Below are 14,856 nucleotides of genomic sequence, written 5' to 3'. Positions count from 1 at the left end.
ACAAACTTATTACCAAATAAGTTTTAATAGAGGAGAATACTAAGTGGAATAGGTGGGATTTTTAATTTAGTTCATATTAGTTATTTTTAGTAAGATTTTTTTGGAAGTTTTTCTAGTTTAATTTCTCTAAAATTTTGTAGGAATTTATTGAAATTACAAGTTTGATGGGTAACCCTTACACAATCGAAGTGCCCTAAGGGTTTTCAGGGTGCTGAATCCATATATACAATCAAACAACCAGTTTAAATAACACAAATCAAGATTTCACCTCAAATTTTTTGGCGGGATTCACCACCGAAAAGTCCAAAAAATCACACTAAAGACAACTCTGTTAAAATTCATATAAAACTTTGTAAATTAAACATTAATAATAATTTACTGATATCATATATGTAAGGTTATCATAAATTAAATTTTATGGTGCATATCCATCTGGGGTTGTTCATAGTCCTTGACCAAACAGAGTTGTTGAGCTGGAGGGATTCAAAAGCTGCATGCAGAAGAACAATGACGCACTGAAATGCGAGATATAGAAGCACACAAAGGGAAAATTGATAGCATCTCCAGTGCAGGAGTGTGGATGGAAAAATGTGTTTAAGATGAAGCCTGGGCATATGACGACCATTCTTGTTCAGTTTTCTCTCTTGAACTCTGGGCATCATTATCTGTTTAATGCAAGTGTGGAACTAGGCTATTTGTATCACTGCCATTGTTGGCATTATGATGCATGTATTGTACTTGATGGCAACCCTTTCATAGAAGAATATCTCACTTAAGTATAACTGGATGAATCTTCAGAAGAGATATCAGATGTGATTGATGGAGGACAGCTCAAAGGAATCAGATGATAGTTCTAAGTATGACAAAGTTAGCTTTGCCATCAAGTCCAAAAGGGGGAGATTGTTGGCATTATGAGATAAGTGTTGTCCTTGATGGCAAACCTCACTGATGACAAATCATAGTACAGAAGGTCAGCAGCAAGGAATTGATGATCAGACTATAAGAAGAAGAGAAAAGTTCATACACGCAGGTTCATTAAGCCCAAGTCGCGTGTACACGCAGGTTGGCTTCAGCAAAAGCGCGTGTATGTGGAAACGTACCTTTGATCCATGGCGGTTAGTCCTTGGAAGTTGTGCCTATGGTTTCGGACCATTGTGTCTCGACGGGCGTGTCGATCCCTAGTATTGAAGTTGATGGTATTGTGTTACTATGGTTTTGGCTCTTGGTATTGAACAAGGCCTAAGGCTATATAAGGAGAAGGAAATCATTAGGCAAGTGCATCTGAAATGTCTTGAATATCTGATGAAGCATTAGATCCAGGATGCAGGGTTATGGGTTGATGATGCATTGCTTGATCTGAGCTAAGGAGAGATCTCACCTGTTGATGGAGAACTAGATCTAAGGAGAGATCGGGATCAAATGGTTTGAAATGAACTATCTTTATGATGCTTATTCTAGATCTACATACTGACGCATGTATTGTTCTATAAGTGTTATGAGTATGACTGATGTCTGGTACAGCTGCAAGTTATGAGAAATTATTTTTAGATCTGTACGCGGGTTGGCTTTGATAAAAGCGCGTATACACGCGGGTTTGATTCATCGAAGTAGCGTATACATTGTAAATCTTAATATTTGAAGTTGCAGATGGATCTGATGGTTATTACAGAGTTCTGTGTCTGCTCTGTGTTCTGGTGACTGTTGTTAACAGGGTTTCAGTGATTCAGGGTTTGATGATTGTTTTGAGCTTCAATGATAGTTATGGGTCCAGTATGAAAATTGGATGAAAAGTGGCCTTACAGATTATGTGTTGTGCTTCAGTGTATCCAGTCTGAAAATTGATGAAACGTGGTACCTGGAGGTGAGAAGATTGTAGGCAAGCACCTACGTACTAGTATCTAAGCTAGTACAAAAGCTAAAGGAGATCTTTGGAGCATTGTAGCAGGTAGCAGCCTGCGTACTAGTAAATGGATCGGCTAGTACAAGAGCAAAGGGGGTTGTAGCTCCCGTACTGGTATAAGACTGCACCAGTACAAATATTGTAAAAGGATTTTCTTATTAAGAAGAAGATTGAGATGACTTGCAGCAGGTGGTTTTCACCCATATTGGGTTTCCACCTTATATCTTTGTGTTCATGTGTGTGGCTCTTGTGTGATGTTCTGTTCTGTTATTCTGCACCTGTTTACTGTTAATATGCTTAATAATGATCTGATGCATTTACTGAAGATTAAGCTAACTGAATTATAAGATCTCTGGATATACGCGAGTTTCATTAGACACAGTAGCGTGTACACGCGGGTTCACTTAATTGAAGTAGCGTATATGTTTCTGAGTATGAAATTGAAAAGATTGATTGATCTGATAATACTGATTCACCCCCCCCTCTCAGTATTATTTCCAACAATTGGTATCAGAGCAGGTCCTTTGATAGAAGCTTGATCGCTTGAAGGAGATCCGTGGAACAATGGGAAAGAAGCTTAAGAAGAAAGCTCATAAGAAGAAGAAGACATCTCAGAAGGACTATGACAGTGGGAGAGTCGATTGGGGATTAGGTATAAGAAGCTCTTCAGATTCAGAATCAGATTCAGAATCATTATCAGGTATGAATGTGTTATCCTCTGATGTTCCTGCTATATTTCCTTGTGAAAGTGATGGAAGTGATAGTGAAACTACTGAACATGCTTTTATGGCTGAGCAAGAAAAGTATCAAATAGAGGCATTATTTAGAAGGCTTACAGACAAAGTTAAAGATCAACAAGATCTATTGAACAAAAGGGAATGTGCTTTCAAAGAAGAAGTTACCGAACTAAAGGCCCAACTAGAAGAAGGAAACAAGGTAAGAAAGCTTCTCAAGGACAAGGAAGACCAATGTCAAAAATTGCAGCATGAAGTGACATCATTAAGAAAAGAAGTCAACGAAAGAAGCACAACCATCAAGAAACTCAAAGATAGATCCAGCTACTATGAAAAGCTTGAAGCTACAATCCTCTCACTAAAAGGAGATCTTGAAGAATCAAAGAAGAAGAATACAGATCTACACCAAGCAATTGAAAAACAAGACAACGAAGTCATCAGCTTAAAATCACAGTTGGAATGTGCCTTCAGAGTTCGTCAAATTCAGCAGGATCTGTATGAAAAGCAAGAAAAGGAGATACTCAATCTAAGGCATCAGTTGGAAGAAGGAAGGAAAGATGGAGAAGACATGAAGAAGCAATGTCTAGAAAAGGAGGAACAACTTCAAGTTGAGGTAAATATCTTGAAAGGTAAAATAGAAGAAAAGGATAAGCTTTTACGATTTCAAGATAGTTCTAAAGTCTTGGATGATATTCTTAGTAGTCAAAGGTCTCCTGCTATCAAGACTGGTCTTGGTTTTCAAGAATCTGTTGAAGGTGAATCTAGTTCACAAGGTGAGGCAAGGAACTCTAAAGAGAAATCTAAGATGATCAACAAGGAGATGAAAGGTCAACGCCATCAACAATCAAGGAAAGAAACTCCTCAAAGAAAATCTTTTACTCCTCCTATGAATAATGTTGAATGTTATGTATGTCATAATCTTGGACATGTTGCAGCTAGATGTAGAAGAAGAAGAGTTCAAGACCATTATGCGGACAGGTCATCTCAATCAAGGTACTTTAATGGATATTGCTTTGCGTGCAATATGTATGGTCACAAAGCTGCTGATTGCTACAGGAGGAATATGAAACATGTAAGATGTTATACATGTAACAAGCCTGGACATATAGCAAAGGAATGCAGGAACAAAGGATGGACATCACACCAAAAGAAGAAAACCTCATCACACTTGAAGATATGGAGGAAGAAGGAAGTACAGTCAGCACAATGTACTGAGACACAGCACAGCACAGACATATCAGACTCAGGGGGAGCTGAAGGTGTAAAACTTCAGTGTTCTGAATCTCATATGCAAGTTCCTTAAATGGAAGTCGCGTGTATACGCGAGTTAGACACTGCAAAGTCGCGTATATGTCAGTCTGAGGAAAAGCAGTGGGGACAGGATCAGAAAAAGGATCTGATATGATTCAGTCTATTATTTGCTCTATTGGTTACAGTCTGCTGAGGATGTGTGGAAATGTTTTGTTACTTGTATGATGTCTAGAAGTGTTTTTGATCCTAACTTGAGGATGATGATGTTTTGATGCTTATTGCTGATATATATACATAATCAGATCTAACAGATGGCACAGGTTGAGGGGGAGCATATGCCTTTAGCAATTCAATGTTGGCATTATGGTTAATAATCCTTGGTGATGATTCTTATATGGCTAAATGATATATCTTGCTATTGTGAGTTGTCTATGATAAACTCTCATATGATTCTTGGAGTTACATAGAAGATGTTCAGATCAGATTTATGGTTGATTCTTTGATGATGCATGTATGGTGCTTACATGGTGATCTTCATAAGAACAAGGAGAAGTACAAAGCTTGAATACACATCTTCCTCACTTGATGATGAGTCACTTATATACTGCTGTTGTCATATACATAAAGATCATACAGTTATGATGCAGGCACTCATGTGGATAAGGATTGTTGCTGTTGATGATATCAAGAAGTTTTGTCAAATGAGCTTGAGCTCAAGATACATAGTGCTGACACATGGATGGCTACTCAAAGTTGCTTTATTGAAGACATGGTGATGAGTTCTTATCTATATGATGATAGGTTGATCCTTACATATGTTAATTGATGCAGATGTTCCCAAGTAATGATACTTGGATCATGTAGAGCTTGATGAAATGGCTATGGTGGTTTCACACATGATACAATGCGAATGACTCTGAATTCTGTTCAAAGGGATGAATTGATGCAGACATACCGTGTTATAGGTTGATGACCTATTCTCTACAGGACATTTACAGGTTGCTGATATGGAAATTTGTGTACGCGTGTTGTTTAAAGGATATCCGCGTGCATACGCAGTTTTACAAGAGGATAGTCGCGTATATGGTGTACGCGTGTTGCTTAAGGGATATCCGCGTATATACGCTTGTTTATGTGTATACAGACGCGTATATGGAGTTTTTGAAGAAAATCAGCAGGGACAAATGTTGGTTGCAGAAAGTCTGATATGGGTCTGACAGAGATCATCTGGCACAGGTTCAGGGGGAGCAGATAATCTTCCAATGATGCATTGTTGGCATTATCTTAAAAGCTTTTGGTTCTAGTTCACATTTGGTGTTGATTTCAGGAGGAACAAAGGCGAAAGGAGAACAGAAGGATCTCTTGGTTGCTGATCTGAATGGTGATTATCAGATGCTGCTGGTGACTTTCATAAGTCTTGGTCTAGTTATTTCGTCTCTATGTCATATATCTCTTTTGTGGTATCTCTTTCATGGTGTCAAGGTCATGTAACGGCCTATTTTGGTTTCCCCACTATGCCTGGGATGATTGATGCAATATGATTGGTTGTCATATGTAAACTTTTGATGTATCCCCACTTGGTTGGGTGGATGAGCCAATTTTTGTATATCCTCACTTAGTTGAGAGATGGATGTATGTATGAGTCTTTGGTGATAGGAAGGTCTTTTATGATGTATAGAGTCATGTTCTTCTTGAAGAACATCTTTTGCAGATCTTGCCTACAGTCAGGAAGAGCATGAACAGCACACTTTAGCAGTACAGAGACTTGGCATGTACTCAGGGGGAGCATTGACAGATTGGTACACCTTGGCATATACAAAGGGGGAGATTATTCAGAGATTTCAGCAGGTACTCAGGGGGAGTATGGACAGAGGAATGATTCAGCAAAGGAAGAGAATATCTTGGTCCACCCTTTGCCCTTGATGTCAAAGGGGGAGAGTGATTTGGTGTTGTTGCCATCAAGTCCAAAGGGGGAGATTGTTGGCATTATGATGCATGTATTGTACTTGATGGCAACCCTTTCATAGAAGAATATCTCACTTAAGTATAACTGGATGAATCTTCAGAAGAGATATCAGATGTGACTGATGGAGGACAGCTCAAAGGAATCAGATGATAGTTCTAAGTATGACAAAGTTAGCTTTGCCATCAAGTCCAAAAGGGGGAGATTGTTGGCATTATGAGATAAGTGTTGTCCTTGATGGCAAACCTCACTGATGACAAATCATAGTACAGAAGGTCAGCAGCAAGGAATTGATGATCAGACTATAAGAAGAAGAGAAAAGTTCATACACGCAGGTTCATTAAGCCCAAGTCGCGTGTACACGCAGGTTGGCTTCAGCAAAAGCGCGTGTATGTGGAAACGTACCTTTGATCCATGGCGGTTAGTCCTTGGAAGTTGTGCCTATGGTTTCGGACCATTGTGTCTCGACGGGCGTGTCGATCCCTAGTATTGAAGTTGATGGTATTGTGTTACTATGGTTTTGGCTCTTGGTATTGAACAAGGCCTAAGGCTATATAAGGAGAAGGAAATCATTAGGCAAGTGCATCTGAAATGTCTTGAATATCTGATGAAGCATTAGATCCAGGATGCAGGGTTATGGGTTGATGATGCATTGCTTGATCTGAGCTAAGGAGAGATCTCACCTGTTGATGGAGAACTAGATCTAAGGAGAGATCGGGATCAAATGGTTTGAAATGAACTATCTTTATGATGCTTATTCTAGATCTACATACTGACGCATGTATTGTTCTATAAGTGTTATGAGTATGACTGATGTCTGGTACAGCTGCAAGTTATGAGAAATTATTTTTAGATCTGTACGCGGGTTGGCTTTGATAAAAGCGCGTATACACGCGGGTTTGATTCATCGAAGTAGCGTATACATTGTAAATCTTAATATTTGAAGTTGCAGATGGATCTGATGGTTATTACAGAGTTCTGTGTCTGCTCTGTGTTCTGGTGACTGTTGTTAATAGGGTTTCAGTGATTCAGGGTTTGATGATTGTTTTGAGCTTCAATGATAGTTATGGGTCCAGTATGAAAATTGGATGAAAAGTGGCCTTACAGATTATGTGTTGTGCTTCAGTGTATCCAGTCTGAAAATTGATGAAACGTGGTACCTGGAGGTGAGAAGATTGTAGGCAAGCACCTACGTACTAGTATCTAAGCTAGTACAAAAGCTAAAGGAGATCTTTGGAGCATTGTAGCAGGTAGCAGCCTGCGTACTAGTAAATGGATCGGCTAGTACAAGAGCAAAGGGGGTTGTAGCTCCCTTACTGGTATAAGACTGCACGAGTACAAATATTGTAAAAGGATTTTCTTATTAAGAAGAAGATTGAGATGACTTGCAGCAGGTGGTTTTCACCCATATTGGGTTTCCACCTTATATCTTTGTGTTCATGTGTGTGGCTCTTGTGTGATGTTCTGTTCTGTTATTCTGCACCTGTTTACTGTTAATATGCTTAATAATGATCTGATGCATTTACTGAAGATTAAGCTAACTGAATTATAAGATCTCTGGATATACGCGAGTTTCATTAGACACAGTAGCGTGTACACGCGGGTTCACTTAATTGAAGTAGCGTATATGTTTCTGAGTATGAAATTGAAAAGATTGATTGATCTGATAATACTGATTCACCCCCCCCTCTCAGTATTATTTCCAACAGCCATATTCTTGATCACGAAGATAATGAGATGATGAGGCCTCTCAAAATTCGACCTTCCTAAATTTGACCTTCCTCTTGCGATAATATGTGATCCCACCATTGTGATTCCAACAATGGCGATTGAGATATTGCTGAAATATATGACCCGACTTCCCCGCTTGTGCCGAACTAGGTAACAGAGGCGAATCCTCACGAGGCAGATAAGTTGTGTCTGGTTTACTCTTTTAGATTTTATTGGAAGCTTGGGTTTCTATTATGAATGTGGAGGCGAGAGCAAAAAGAGTGGATACGCTCACAAAAGTAGAGAGATAGACATTCAGCTAAACCAACTTAGCTTTGATTTACCCCGCAAAATCAATTGAGGGGAAGAAATACCTTATGCAAGTGAACCAGCTTATCTGAGGGCTCCATAGGCAAGCGTTGATGGTGATGGAGATAGTGGCTGTTATCAGTGGCAGAGGGGCCCTGTTTCTATGAGATCACAGGTTCGTCTTCTGGTCTATTTTGTGGAGCTTTCTATGGAAAGTTTTTGTTATACATAGGTTTTCTTGATGTTTAGCTCCTTTCTTATCTGAGAATACCTTTACAGGGATTGTTTTTTTCTCGTGAAGAGGGACCTAGTTTTTTATATGTTTCTGTCTTTCATTTCATGAGTAGTGTTCTATGGTTCTGTTATAGTCTCTGGGTATGAATAGCATGTTCCCTCTCATTTTTCTTCAGTCGTAATTCTTTCACATTCTGATGTTAATTGCTATCGTGATATACATCGTTTTCTGTATCTTCATGACTCACTCCCCTCCCTTGTCCAAGCACTCAAATGCATTTCGGCATTGAAATTTTTGAGCTTGTCTATCCAGAAGTCTCTTTCGGGGAGGGTTCTTTCATGTATCCAAATAGTTTACACTCGCTCTGGAATCGGTGGATAAACTATTTCATTATCTCTCGGCCATGCAAATATTTTAGTTTTCACATTTGTAATAGATGGTGGACCTGCATGGGATGTTGTTGTTGATATTGCTGTGAAGATCTTTAGTCCTCTCCTCGTACATGCACTATGGCGAGGTTTTCCTTTGTCTATCCTATTTCTCTGGTTTTCGTCTGCCTTTGGCTCTGTATTGGCTTGAACTTCCCGACACCGGAATCCTGTATTTTCGACGGTTTTCAATTTCTTCGGGGTGGTGGGTGGTAATTACTCTCGATTTGGTCTTGGATCCACCACCATTAAATTATACTTGTCATCCGGCCATGATATCCATGTGAATTGGGATCCTTGTACTCCAACCCATATCTGGTTTCCTAATTTTATATTACGTGCACCACCTTTTATCCTGTTTTGGATTATGAACCGAAAATGGTACTTTCCTTTTGCTTAAGGTAGGTTTTATTCTTTGTACACCTTACATCCTCGTGGATTGTGATTTGTATGATCCCTAGATTTTTGGCAGTTTTCTCCAGTACATATCCTATTTCTTTCCATCTACCACTTTGACATTCCCTTTATTCCTAACATGGCAACCTCTTTTGTCATTGTATTGATCTTAGTTATTCTTTCCATACAGGGGGTATGGACGTACTGGACTTTGACACGTCATCCCATGGGGCATTCATTCGTGCCACCATGGATGCTGAATCACATTTATTTCAATCATCCAGGGTGGATCGACAGGGTGCCACACAGTCTTGAGATGCTTGGCACACTATTCCAGGAGATGTTCCCATGCCAGATGGTGTACATGCGGCCCTCGATTTGCATGGTGTCAATCACGCGAGTTTTGAACAACGATCTAGGCATCAACAACATTCTATCATGAATACCACCCCGCCACCCACTCTGGTTTTCGACCATGAAGTATTGATTGACCATATAACCAGTTTGCAGAAACGTGATCTCTTTGGTTGGTGGCATTTTGCAGAGCTAAATGATGCTCAGATGCGTATTTGGGTGGACAAAAAATGGAAAACCATATTGGGTTACATGCCCACTGTGGTGCGGTTGTTGCGGGGTTGGTACAACTTCCATTTTATTAGCTAGGATGACCTTTTGAAAATTGTGGCCATTCCGTGGATAAATGACAGAAGTTTCTTGGCCTCCACTCCTAGTACATTGGGTTTAATCCTCTTAAAGACACGCCACATAACAAACTTATTTGGGTTAAGCTTCCCGAGTTTCCTATTGAATTCTAGACAAAGCAGGTCTTCATGGACATCGGAAATGCCATCGGTAAGTTTGTCTATGTTGATCCACGGTGTTTGGGGGCTCCGGATAAAAGAGTCACCTGGATTTTAACTGAGAAGGAATATTGGGGCGACTTTCCAGATCATATCAAATTGCATTGGTGGGAGACTCACTTGTCACAGCATTTGGATTTCTGGGGAGTACCCTTCAGATGTTTAAACTGTCACTGTATTGGGCACCTTCTGGCTCATTGCCCTCACTGACTGGGTGGTCGACATTTTTCACATGGATGGAATTGTTTTGGTGCGTCAGAGTAGTCACAATATGGAGATGGTATGCCCGGTCAAAATGGTGCGGCGCCTCAACATGGAAATGTCTTGCAGTGAAAAGTAGGTATTCCACATGGTCCTTTTTCTATTCATCTCCCTGTTAACAGATCCTTGAATTATGGCTCCTCGCCCATCACTGTTCCATCATCCCTTTTTTCCTCCAAGAAGTGAGACATCCCTGTCTAAAATATTCCATCCTTGGATATTTGAAATTCTCCTCCAGGAATCACTTCTCCCTATCATGAATTTCTGGCCCTTTATTCATCACATGGTGTTCCCTCAACTTCGCATATTACATACATACCTTCTCTGTCACCCTCAGGTTTTTCTCAATGGTCCCAGGGGCCTAGGCATATCGTTACACAGCCAATCTCGCCACTCGCCTCCCCCACAAATTTTGTTGGTAGTGACTTGGACTTTGTTCTTTTAGAGAAAGACCTTGGATCGACATTCTCTCATTATACATAAACCACTTGGCTCCTCTTCCCCCCACGTCATCCTTAACTCCGCAGGCAATATCACTTTCCGACGAAATCAAAATCATGGCAGTCGACATTTCCATGGGTGACCAAGTCCTATCCCTCTTAATTCACCTATCGACTGATTCCTTGTTGAGGTTCCTATTGCTGATATACCTTCTTCTCAGGCCCTTGGAGCACAGATGCCTGCACAGGGGTTGTCATGACTTTAATCCTATCTCTCAACATTTGGGGGTTGGGTGCTGACCTGAAATTTCTAGCCCTCCAGCAACTTTTTCTCTCTATCCATCCTTTCATTAGTCTCCTTGAGGAAATCATGCATTCGGTCCCTCATGTGATTCAATATTTTCTGGAAAATGTTCTCAAATTGGCATATGGCTGCCACGGCTTCTGCTGGTCTATTAGGTGGTCGTGTGGCCCTATGGGACCCTCAATGGGTTAAGGTCAGGGTCTTTTCATGTTTTGTCGGTATTATGCTTGAAGGAAATATCTGTGGTCTAATGGGGCGCATTCACATTCTCAATATGTATGCCCCATATAAGAATAAGGTTGTTTTCTGGGATAAGGTGTTTTCATCTGGAATATTGGAGTTGGTATTTGTTGGGTTGTGTTATATTCTTTCCATGACTAGCCCACGTAGTTAACCGGGGGGTTAGAAGGGGGGCAGAGCCCCCCCTTCGTTATGCCGATTGCGTAGCGGGGGGAGTCACATGGGGTTTGAGGGGTGTAGGTAACCCCACCGTATGGGGTTTGGGGTAGCGCCCCGGGAAATTTTGTTTTTGGACCCTATATTAGGTTGGGTGGGCCTCCCTATGGTTTTGTACATCATTTTTTGCACATGATTTTGGACGCGACGGTTTTTGGTCCATGGTATTGGATGCTTCAGCATGTATAAATATGTATTGTAACATTGAAAGGAAAATAATGAAAAATCAAGCTGGTAGTCCCGGTTTTGGGATCCAGGGGAAAATCTTTGTGTATATGTGTTTTATGTGTTATGCTCTCACATTGTTTATTTTCTGTGTTTTAGAATTCTTATGCAGGTAATTTATGTATGGGGTTAAAACCTGCATTTGGTATCAGAGTTGTTTTGGCTTCAAGGGGATGCCTTTGTTGCTAAGGGATTTCGCTCTAGCCTATGGTAGACCCTGTTCAGTGGGAGATCTACAAGATCGATTCTAATGGTGAAAGAAGATGGCGAGCAGTGGAAAGATAGAGATCGAGAAATTTAATGGTCAGAGTTTTGAGTTGTGGAAACTCAAGATGGAGGATCTGTTGGTGGATAAAGATCAATGGATCATGGTATATCTGGGTACTAAATCAACGGGATTGTCCGATGAAGAATGGAAGAAGTTGGATCGAAAGGCTAAGAGCACAGTACGATTGTGTGTCTCAGATTCAGTATTGCTGAATGTATCAGGGGAAGCTACGACGAAGGCTTTGTGGGACAAGTTAGGGACTTTGTACCAATCTAAGTCTCTAGCGAATAATTTGTTCCTATGGAAAAAGTTCTATAACCTAAGGATGAAAGATGGAGACTCAGTGACAGAACATCTAAATGAATTTAATACTGTGGTAAGTCAGTTATTATCTATTGATATTAAAATTTCGGATGAAGATAAGTGCATCAGTTTGTTTTTTTCTCTACTAGATTCGTGGGATAGTCTGGTTATTGCAATAGGTAGCAATGCAACTGCCTTACAGTTTGATGAAATAGTCTCATCCTTGCTGATGGAGGAGATGAGATGGAAAAATATGGAGAGCCGGAATGGTGATGCCTTGTCTGTACAAGGATGGTCCTAGAACAGAAACAAAAATAAGTCATTGAGTGGGAGATCTAAATCTAGAGGGAGATCTAAATCTCCAGGAAAACCTGTAAAGGTAGTGTGTTGGAAATACATAAAGGAAGGGCGCTACAAAATGGATTGTAAATCTAAAGCTCATGACAAAGGAAATGGATCTAATGATGCTCCTTCTGCAAAGGCAAAAACCACCCCAGATGAAGGTGGGCATGTGTACTTGGCTTCTTCAAGTACACATGTATATCATGAGGCATGGTTGATTGACTCAGGTGCATCCTTTCACTTCACTCCCCATAAAGAGTGGTTCTACGAGTATGAGAAATATGATGGTGGTGATGTCTTCTTGGTGGATGACAAGAAGGCTAGAATTATTGGTCGCAGAAAAGTAAAGTTGAAGTTGCAAGGGTTAGAACACTTCCGGGTTTTCTGCATATTCCTGCATTGGCCAGAAATCTGATTTCCGTAAGCAAGTTGGATGATGTAGGTGTAAAAACAGTGTTCGAGAAGGATACATGCAAAATGGTTCGGGGAGCAATGGCATTGATGCAGGTAGTTCGGATTAGAACTCTGTACAAGATGCAAGGTAGCACTGTTATTGATAGGTGCAATAGTTTTGTGGTTCCTGAAAGTGGAGCAGAAGATCTAGTGGTCTCTAGAGAGAAGACCATGTTGTGACATCAAAGGCTTGGACATATTGGAGAGAAGGGCCTTTGAATACTTCATGGCAAAGGTATGGTAGAAGGTATGAGTAATAGGTCTCTCGATTTTGATTTTTGTGAAAATTGTGTATATGGGAAGCAAAATCGGGTGAGTTTCCCCTCTGGTGGTAAGAGGTCGAAATATATATTAGAACTTGTGCACAGTGATGTGTTTGGACCTGTGAAGGTTCCATCACTGGGTAAGTCTGTGTACTATGTATCATTTATAGATGACTTCTCAAGGAATACATGGATATATTTCCTTAAGAAGAAATCTGAAGTCTTTGACAGGTTTAAAGAATTTAAGGCTCTCGTGGAAAACCAAACAGAGAAGAAGATAAAGGTATTGAGGATAGATAATGGTGGAGAGTTTTGCAGCAAGGAATTTGAAGAATTCTGTAAGAAGTGTGGTATAGCACGATAAAAGACTACTCCATACACACCTAAGAAAAATGGAGTTGCAGAAAGGATGAACAAGACGTTGATGGAAAGGGCAAGAAGCATGCTCAGTGGTGCCAAGTTAGGACAGGAATTATGGGTAGAGGTGGTGGAGACAACATGTTACATGGTCAACAGATCACCTTCATCAGCGTGGGAGGATAAGACTCCACAAGAGGTATGGACTGGTAAGAAACCCTCTCTTTCACATCTGATGGTATTTGGATGCGATGCATATGTACATGTTCCAAAGGAGAAAAGAGACAAGTTGGATAGTAAATCTGAAAAGTGCAACTTTATTGGGTATAAGGATGGTTTAAAGGGTTATAAGCTTTGGAACCTAGTAATAAGGAAGGTTGTGTACAACCAAGATGTGGTGTTCAGAGAGGTGAAAGATGTTATTAAACATGAAGACCAGCCAAAGGAACTAGAGAAGATAGAGTTTGAGCTAAAGGAGGAAGAATCAGACTCTACAGTAGAGGAGGAATTAGAAGATGAAGAGCCACAAACTCCGGGTGTGAGAAGATCAATTCGAGAAAGAAAGCAGCGAGAAAGGTATAGTCCATCTATTTTCTGTTCAAATTTTTCTTTATATATTACTAATGATGATCCCAGAACTGTGAAGGAAGCAGTAGATTTAGAGGATGGAAAACTCTGGAAAGAGGCCGTGGTTGATGAAATGGCATCTTTGCACAAAAATGAGGCTTGGGATCTGATGGAGTTGCTGGCTGGAAGGAAACCCATTGGTAGCAAATGGGTGTTCAAAAAGAAGACAAATGCAGAAGGAAAGGTGGAGAAATAAAAAGCTCAGTTGGTAGCTAAAGGTTATTCCCAAGTGCCAGGAATTGATTTTGGTGATATTTTTTCTCCTGTTGCCAAGGTAGCTTCTATTAGTTTACTTTTATCTGTTGTTGCTGCTTTGGATTTTGAGGTAGAACAGATGGATGTGAAGACAACATTTCTTCATGGGGATCTGGAATAGGAGATCTACATGAAGCAACCTGAAGGTTTTGTGGTGAAGGGAAAGAAAGAAATGGTATGCAAGTGAAAGAAGTCTCTGTATGGGTTAAAGCAGTCACCATGGATGTGGTATCAAAAATTTGATACATTTATATAGGGACTTGGCTTCACCAGAAGCAAAGCAGATCACTGTGTGTATTTTAAATTAATTGGTGACCGTGTTATTTATCTGGCCTTGTATGTGGATGATATGTTGCTGGTTGGAAATGACAAAGGAATTATCCAGGATTTGAAGACCCAATTGTCCTCCAAATTCGACATGAAAGATCTTGGTGCTGCAAACTATATTTTGGGCATGGACTTTAAAAGAGACTGGGTAAACAGGAAGCTTCGGTTAAATCAGAGGAAGTATGTCGA

This window comes from Pinus tabuliformis, chromosome 9, assembly GCF_031772625.1.
Source record: "Pinus tabuliformis cultivar Carrire ecotype Pingquan chromosome 9, CPIR1, whole genome shotgun sequence".
Taxonomy (NCBI): domain Eukaryota; kingdom Viridiplantae; phylum Streptophyta; class Pinopsida; order Pinales; family Pinaceae; genus Pinus; species Pinus tabuliformis.
Note: the sequence above shows the minus strand (reverse complement) of the source record.